The following is an 8942-nucleotide window of genomic DNA, read 5'->3' as shown; positions in this document are numbered from 1 at the left end:
TTCAGTATGAATCAGAAATGAGTATGAGTCAGAGTGTAAAAGACTGGCAGAATCCGTAATCAAATTCCCAGGAAGACTGAGAGGCTGGAAGGAGCAAAGAAGGACATACAGGAGAGAAGGTGACGATGAGGGTGCTTCCGGAACAGCTTCTTCAGCAAGGGCTGCAGGGCGCTGAGCTAGGCAGGCTCACAGGCCTGCTCCTGTAGGGATGGTCTTAGAAGGTCTGCATCTTGGGCATTTGAACTGAAATTTCTCACATGAAGGGAGTTGTTCAAACACAGTTTTGCTTTCAAAGACAAACACGTGAGTGTTTCTAAAACTCCACCATTGTGTTTTGTGACCTCAGCAAATCTGCTAAAGGGACTCAGAGCAGTGAGGTCCTCCCTGGCATCGGCGATCCTGATGTGATCAGACAGGAAGGCGTCCCTTTGCCATTACTGATTTCGGTGTCTCATTCTTGAATCTAGATTTTCAACCTAACATATCTAGAGAGTCGGAATGTAAACCAAGCAAAAAAGAGAGAGAGATAAAGAGACGCTGTACATGTAGACAATTTTTAAAGGTAAGAATTTCCATTTCTCTATCCAAATAAGTGTTCCATGTTTTCCTTACCGCCAAGAGTATATAGGATATTCAAGTTTTACTTACGGAAAAAAAATTCAAAGATGAGGATGACTGTGGAAACCCTTGGTTCTGTAATTCTGGGACCATGTTTTCCAAAACAAAAATCAAGACATGTGGCTGATTCAAGGCCTGACGCACTGGGATGGACTGTCCTGACCAGGATGGAACGTGAGGGCCCTTCAGCCACACCCGGCTCACCAGCCAGCCTCGTAAGAGCAGATTCACCTGGCTCACAGGCTAGCCCACTTCAGAGGTTTGGGGGTCCCAGCCGCCTCGCTCGGGGGCTCTGATCTGTGGCTGCTTGCATTCCAGGAGGGCAGAAATGAGTAGCTGTGACAGAGACCACATGACCTGTAAAGCCTGAAATATCTGATATCTGGCCCCTCACAGAAGAAATGTGAACCGTTGTGAGTGTCAGGACCCAGGGGAGCCACAAGGGACAGGGCCTAGTCAAGAAACAGGCATCTCTTCCTCAAAATCTGAAGGAGCTGCCCGTCCCTGAGACCCCGCCTGAACCAGAGACGCTCGGAGGGGCTTCCTAACCCTCACTGTGGATCCTCAGGGCAAACTTCTGAAGGGGGCTAGCCTGTGAGCCGGGCTCCCAACCCCTCCCTCTAAGAGTGGGCCTCAAGACTGGGGCCACGACCGGGCTGGCTCTCTGTGCGGGTGCTGGCTCTCACGTTCTCCGAAATATAAAAGAAAGCAAAATTACACTCCTTGATAACATACACAATCTAAATTTGATGAGGGGAAAATTGGGATTTTAATCTTCTTCTTGGGCGACATGCAAACTAAAATGGACTTCCTCTGCCATCAGAAATGTGGCAGGGAGTTTGTATTGCTGAGAGGTCTGCTGAATTTTCACTCTTAACTAAGCATGCAAGATGAGTACCAAAACCATTACATTTATGTGTTTTTAATGGCTTGTCTGGGTTGTGTTTTGTCCATAGCTAGCGACGGAGCTGAGCGCCAGCCAAGTTTTTTAGAATTCACACAGCTCTGTTTCAACATAATCGTCTGACAATACCTAGGGCTTCTGCCATCCCCGTGGGTTATATTTTGAGTCTAAAAGCACATTGGCATATCAATCAGCTGGCTGGGTTATACTGTCAACCATTTCCTCGTGAGGGTATGACGTGCCCACCACCGTCCAGGGCTGCTCCTGCGAGTGGAAGCGAGGAGAGGGCAGGGGCACCTGGCTTCCTTTTACCTGAGAAGATGGTTCTGGCGGGGCCATCCTGGGGGCAGAGTCAGCCCTGCTCCCGTCAGTCGGGCTGCTGCCTGCGGCTTGCTGAGGAAGCCCTTGGGTGACGCTTAGGCCAGCAGGGCTGGTTGCTGGCTGTGATTGTCATTGTTGCTACAGAACTGAAGGCTGCCTGTTCTGTGCTGGTGGAGAGCATCCCTTTGACATATTAGTAAAACCGAATCAGTCCTCAGTTTGGCAGAACTGGGGCATTCAAAATACCTCCTGCTTATTAGAAAATAAGCTTCTTGGTCACCACCTCCAGTCAATGATCTCTTCTTTCAACAGCTCTCTGATTTTCATCTGACTTTATTAGCTGCAATGTGTCTGTTCCAGATCTTAATAACCTTGGATTCAATATTCATGAAAATCTAACATTGAACAAGTTTTACTTAGCAATTTCAAAATACCAGTGGTCGTATTTGTCTTTTAAAGACAGAAAGTGATAGGAACATACAAAAGTGTTGGGAGAAGAATAAACAAATGAAAAAAAAATACTTTGTGATTTCAGTACTGAGACAGCACAGTTTACTAAGTGCTTGTCGATTTGACTTTTCTCATAGGCAGACGTATGCTTGAAATTTCAATGTCAACAATACAAAAATGAATTTTCAAGTTTCCTGGGAAAAGTTGAAGTATTGTTTTAAATGCACAAGAGATATTGCTAAACATATTTAAATGTAAAAGAATCACATGTAGGAAGGTCGGGGCGTGTGGTGGTAGTGTTTTTGTCTAATCTGAATTCCCTTCATCATCTGTAATGAATTGTCCTCCTGCCTTCACACCTCTCGGAAGGGGAAGTGAACCAGAGACAGTGTGTACCTGGAACTCGGGTCAGCCAACCCCAGAAACCTGAGGGTCCTGCTCAGCTGCCATTGGTAGAAAAGGCAGTTGCCCTTGTTTTTAAAAAACAAAGTCAGTGGTTTACTTGTGAGAATAATTTTTTAGGAAAGGGAGATAAACTACACACATTGTGTATAAACACATCAGGCCCCTGCTAACCGTATACACGAAAGAAGTTCCCCAGTAGTGAACACCCACAGAAGTTTTGAGAGAAAGCAAATGAGACCACTGACAGCTTTGGAAAACAGTATTAGGTTTCTTTCATCCCAAAAGTCATTGACAGAACTGATATTATATAATTAGTAAGACAAGTAAGTTTTCTTCCTTATCACCGTTACAAAAACTATTGCTGTAAGTAAAAATGTATTAGTAAATGTTTGAAAATTGGTTCAATTTCTCCTAAGGCCTGATATAGTCCAGTAAAAATTTAAAAAATAAATAAAAATAAGAGGGACTTCTCTGACCGTCCAGTAGTTAGGATGCTGTGCTTCCACTGCAGGGGTCCAGGTTTGATCCCTGGTTGGGGAATTAGGATCCCCCATGCAGCACAGAACAGCCAAAATAAACTAAACAAACAAACAAAAAAAATGTAGAAAGAAAAAAGAAGAAGCTATATTTTAAAGGATATTTAAAGTAATTATTAAAGTGTTGTGATTTCTTTGCCATCTCTCTGCCTTCATATAAATATTTATAGACAGCAATATACATATCTAATGTTAACACTTTAGCTCTGTTAAAGATTTGAGAATTTTTTTTAAATGTTAAAAAAGTACTATTCTGATTGAAACCCTTTCATCAATCTTCAATTCAGTTCAGTTGCTTAGTCGTGTCTAACTCTCTGCGACCCCACTGACTGCAGCACGCCAACCTCCATGTCCATCACCAACTCCCAGAGTTTACTCAAACTCATGGCCATTGAGTCAGTTATGCCATCCAACCATCTCATCCTCTGTCGTCCCCTTCTCCTCCTGCCTTCAATCTTCCCTAGCATCAGGGTCTTTTCAAACGAGTCAGTTCTTCACATCAGGTTGCCATCTTCAGTTCAGTTCAGTTCAGTTCAGTTGCTCAGTCGTGTCCGACTCTTTGCAACCCCATGAATCACAGCATGCCAGGCCTCCCTGTCCATCATCAGCTCCTGGAGTTTACCCGAACTCATGTCCATCTAGTTGGTGATGCCATCCAGCCATCTCATCCTCTGTCGTCCCCTTCTCCTCCTGCCCCCAATCCCTCCCAACATCAGGGTCTTTTCCAATGAGTCAACTCTTCACCAAAGTTTCAGCTTCAGCATCAGTGGCCATCTTAGATGACCTTAAAAAAACCTCATGGGTTTGAAATTGGAAAAAGCAGTTCTGATATACACATTTTTTTCTTTTTCTACTATTTGCAATGTGCAGAGTTTTACACTGGTTTGGAAAGTGCTTCGGTATGAGTTATCAACATGACCGTGACCATGTATTTTAAATTCCCAGGGAAAAGCTAGGAAATACTACCTGTTAAGCTACGTGGACAAAAAGGCTTTTCTCCATGTACTCTAAACATGAAAGGACGCAAACCAGCAGAAATAAATGTTTAAATCAGGAGCATTTTATCATTTCCGGAACATTTTTTATAGGTGCTGGGCGCTTTGGATGGCTGTTTTCAGAAGCGAAATCTCCGGAGGGCTAATTCCAACTTCATTTTCCTTCCAGTGTTGTGACCTCAACCCTCCCGCACCGCCTGGCCGTGGCTCCTCCTGCAGAGCAAGGCGCCGAGGCCCCGGGAGAACCCGGGGGCAGGAGTCGGCCCGCGACCGCTAGATGGCGGTGCGTCCCCCGGGATGCGGGCGGGAAGGGCGGCGTCAGAGCGGCTCTCCCCGACTGGGTCAGGCCCTGTCTTTCCGAGCGCGCGTCCGCCCCGGCGCCGCAGGGCAGCCACCACGCTTCGGTCTGGGTTCCTTCAGAGGACGGCGTTTCCAGGCACACTGGCGTCTCCCCCTCCAGGTCCATCCTGCCTGCCCCCCGACTCCATGTCTCCTCCACAGGCTTTTATTTAGCGTTGCAGGGAGGTGTTTCTCCTTAGATTTTTAACCTTTTTTTTTTTTTGCCTCTCAGCTTGTGGGATCTTAGTTCCCTGACCAGGTATTGAACCTGGGGCCACAGTGGTAAAAGCTCTGAGTCCTAACCACTAGACCCCCAGGGAACTCCCTAGATTTTTATGGGGAGGTTTTTACCTCTTATTCTCTGTTTATTTCTGAAAAGTAACAGTCTAGACTTTAAAATTTTACTTAAGATGATTTGAGAAACTCATACTATATTTTTCTCCTGAAAATGGCTATTATACATATATTGGATACATATACATGTATTTTATACACATAAATGAGTTATACATTTATTTTATACATATAATGGGCTGCTACTGCTGCTGCTAAGTTGCTTAGTCATGTCTGACTCTGTGCGACCCCATAGATGGCAGCCCACCAGGCTCCAGCGTCCCTGGGATTCTCCAGGCAAGAACACTGGGGTGGGTCGCCATTTCCTTCTCCAATGCATGAAAGTGAAAAGTCAAAGTGAAGTCGCTCAGTCGTGTCTGACTCTTCGGGACCCCATGGACTGCAGCCCACCAGGCTCCTCTGCCCATGAGATTTTCCAGGCAAGAGTACTGGAGTGGGGTGCGATCACCTTCTCCAAAAATGGGCTAAATACCTATTTATATATATTTATGTTTGTGTAGAATATAGGTTTATACTGTTGTTGTTAGGTCGTCCAGTTGTGTCTGACCCTTTGCAACCCCATGGACTGCAACGTGCCAGGCCTCTCTGTGCCCATCTCCCAGAGTTTGCCCAAATTCGTGTTCGTTGCATCAGTGATGCCATCCAGCCATTTCATCCTCTGAGGCCCTCTTCTCCTTTTGCCCTCAATCTTTCCCAGCATCAGGGACTTTTCCAATGAGCTGTCTGTTCACATCAGATAACCCAAATATTTTATTGGTGCAAATAGAAATAATTAGAAGGTCGACTTTAAAAACTGAAGTATTTGTATATTACCTTTAGTAAAGATGTGCTAAATAATTTTTTACTTCAATATTATTTTAGAAATTCTTTAATCAAAAGAACTCAGTGTTTCACAGTGTTGCGTATGTACCCTTTGATAGCTTTTAAAAGAAAATTGCCAAAATATGCTTAGGTTCCAAATATTCTGTTCATAATTGTATGAAAAATAAGCAGTGCTCACATTTCCCAACATGGATCAGTGTCACTGAGAAAATCAAGCATCTTGTGGCTGTTTGCACATCATAGTAAAGCGATGAAGCACTGTCTTGTTCCCACCAGCACAAGGTTCTGCAGGTCCAGCTGGGGTGGTATGTCTCACTGGCATGCCACAATCACGGGACCCAGTGACAGCCCGTGTCAAGGTGGTGTATTCTTTTTAACAATCAATTTTCCTACAGACTGTCCCTTCAAACCATCTAAGGTTGCATTTACTACAAGAATTTATCATCCAAATATAAACAGTAATGACAGCTTTATATAGGGCTTCTTTGGTGCTCAGATGCTAAAGAATCTGCCTGCCAGTGCAGGAGATGCTGGAGAGCTGGGTTCGATCCCTGGGTCAGGAAGATCCCCTGGAGAGAGGAATGACTACCCACTTCAGTATTCTTGTCTAGAGAGTCCCATGGACAGCCTACAGTCCATGGGGTCACACAGAGTCAGCCACCACTGAGCAACGAACAGTTTCACTTTCCTGCAATCACAGTGTTTCTAAGGTTCTTCTATCCATTTGTTCACGGCTATGTGATCCAGGCCCAAATGACCCCCTAGTGCCAGAGGCTTCAGGGGTCTTTAAAGCAGAGATAAGTACAACAGAATGTCTTGAGAATGGACTCAGACATATGCCCTGTGATGCTGCCTTAAAGTCAGAGTAACCTATGTTATAGCTGGAATAAGCTTGAAATTACTGTTAAAAATGTGTGTATTGTCTTAAGTATGTGGTAATTTATAAAACTATAATGCCATATTCTGTTATACTTCCTACAAAATATGCAGTTGCCGATTACCAGAAGCTGACTCAAGAACCTACACCAATTTATTATGATCTGTTATTTTTTAGTTTGTTTTATTGACGTAATGTTGATTTCCAGTGTTGTGTTACTCGCTGCTGTCCTGCACAGGGATTCTTTTTCATATTCCTTTCCGTGATGGTTTATCCCAGGATGTTGAATACAGTCCCGTGCTCTATAGTAGGACCTGGTGGTTTGCCCATTCTCTGTATACCACTTCTGCACCTACTAACCCAAACCAACAACCCGTCCCTCCCCACCCCCACCCCTGGCAGCCGCAAGCCTGTTCTCTGTGTCTGAGTCTGTATCCATTTCGTCGAGAAATTGACCTGAGTCGTGTGTTAGATTTTGCGTATAAGCAACGTCCTATGGTATCTGTCTTTCTGACTTGCTTCACTTAGATACTTAAGAGAGTTTTTAAAGTTTTAAGCTGTTTGTGCTTTGGGTCGTGGCTCAGGATCCACCAAATGCTTCTGATATAGAAAACCATCCACCCAACGGCACTGAGGCTGGTCTTCATGGAGTTTTTGATTCAAGCAATTGTATCGCTTGTACAAGCATTCTCCTTAAAAACATCAATTATATAATATACATGTTATTGTCAATTATTTATTTACAATATGAGAGAGCCTCATGGGGCTTCTTTTTTACAGCTGTGAAAAATGCCTGTAGAATAATCATGAGCTAAAACATTGACTGTGTGGATCACAACAAACTGTGGAAAATTCTTCAAGAGATGGGAATACCAGACCACCTGACCTGCCTCTTGAGAAATCTGTATGCAGGTCAGGAAGCAACAGTTAGAATTGGACATGGAACAACAGACTGGTTCCAAATCAGGAAAGGAGTATGTCAAGGTTGTATATTGTCACCATGTTTATTTAACTTATATGCAGAGTATATCAAGAGAAATTCTGGGCTGGATGAAGCACAAGCTGGAATCAAGATTGCTGGGAGAAATATCAATAACCTCAGATATGCAGATGACACCACCCTTATGGCAGAAAGCAAAGAAGAACTAAAGAGCCTCTTGATGAAAGTCAAAGAGGAGAGTGAAAAATTTGGCTTAAAACTCAACATTCAGAAAATGAAGATCATAGCATCTGGCCCCATCACTTCATGGGAAATAGATGGGGAAACAGTGAAAACAGTGTCAGACTTTATTTTGGGGGGGCTCCAAAATCACTCCAGATGGTGACTGCAGCCATGAAGTTAAAAGACGCTTGCTCCTTAGAAGAAAAGCTATGACCAACCTAACCAGCATATTAAAACACAGAGACATTACTTTGCCAACAAAGGTCAGTCTAGTCAAAGCTATGGTTTTTCCAGTAGTCATGTATGGATGTGAGAGTTGGACTATAAAGAAAGCTGAGCACCAAAGAATTGATGCTTTTGAACTGTGGTGTTGGAGAAGACTCTTGAGAGTCCCTTGGACTGCAAGGAGATAAAACCAGTCCATCCTAAAAGAAATCAGCCCTGAATATTCATTGGAAGGACTGATGCTGAAACTGAGACTTCAATACTTTGGCTTGATGTGAAGAACTGACTCATTGGAAAAGACCCTGATGCTTGGAGGGATTGGGGGCAGGAAGAGAAGAGGATGACAGAGGATGAGATGGTTGGATGGCATCACTGACGCGATGGACATGAGTTTGAGTAAGCTCTGGGGGTTGGTGATGGCCAGGAAAGCCTGTTGTGCTGCAGTCCATGGGGTCACAGAGTCGGACATGACTGAGCGACTGAACCGAACTGAAAACATTGATCACACGAAGGCACTCCTGACCCGTTCTTCCTGTTGTGAGTAATCCATGCCCCAAATTCCCCAAACAGAAGTAATGTCCCCTGGTTTTGCATTGCGTAAGGCAAAATGTAAACACAAATTTGTGTGCATACACAAACACCACACACACTTGTTCCCAGTGTGTTGCTCATGTCTGGGTAAGTCTCTCTTCCAAGTTTCTTAGCTAAAATAAAATAATAACACCATTCTTTCATAGTGCATCTTTAAAAAAAATGTTCTAATAGAAACCTTTTTTTTTTCTGTAACGTTCTGGGTAATGCTTTCCTATACTTTTGAACACTTGTTATCACTATATTCAAATAGGTTACTGTTGAGGTTTAAATGACTTTATGTAGAGTTACTGCACATACAACTTTTCTGGGACTTCAAGGGTCGTCTTTGCTTTTTCAATGA

At 43.8% G+C, this 8942-nt stretch overlaps 1 pseudogene; it reads left to right on the top strand.

Annotated features, from left to right (window-relative positions):
* Window positions 1-6043: 6043 nt before the first annotated feature.
* LOC112444179 (ubiquitin-conjugating enzyme E2 D3-like) lies at window positions 6044-6591 on the top strand (annotated as a pseudogene).
* The last annotated feature ends 2351 nt before the right edge of the window (window positions 6592-8942 follow it).

This window comes from Bos taurus, chromosome 24 (genome assembly GCF_002263795.3).
Source record: "Bos taurus isolate L1 Dominette 01449 registration number 42190680 breed Hereford chromosome 24, ARS-UCD2.0, whole genome shotgun sequence".
NCBI classification, from domain to species: domain Eukaryota; kingdom Metazoa; phylum Chordata; class Mammalia; order Artiodactyla; family Bovidae; genus Bos; species Bos taurus.
This window is presented reverse-complemented; position numbering and strand designations above follow the sequence as displayed.